Genomic DNA, 289 nt, shown 5'->3' on the forward strand with positions numbered 1-289 from the left:
ACTGACAATGTCCGTAAACAGCTCAAAAAGAGTCAAATAATTTTCAAAATTTTATCGTGTATAGAAAATGGTAATATAAACAATCAGTGAAATTTTTAAGTATCTACAGTCATTCGTTTTTTAATTACAATAAAATAAGAAAATCGTCACATGAGAAATCGAGCGAATATCAAATGTTGTAAAAATATGAATTTCAAACGCTCATAAAAATTTAATCCGACTTTCTTATTGATTTTTTTTTTTTGATAAAGGTAGATAATCTTATAAGGAATCTTGTATTACATTTATA

Source organism: Acyrthosiphon pisum, chromosome X (assembly GCF_005508785.2).
Source record: "Acyrthosiphon pisum isolate AL4f chromosome X, pea_aphid_22Mar2018_4r6ur, whole genome shotgun sequence".
NCBI lineage: Eukaryota > Metazoa > Arthropoda > Insecta > Hemiptera > Aphididae > Acyrthosiphon > Acyrthosiphon pisum.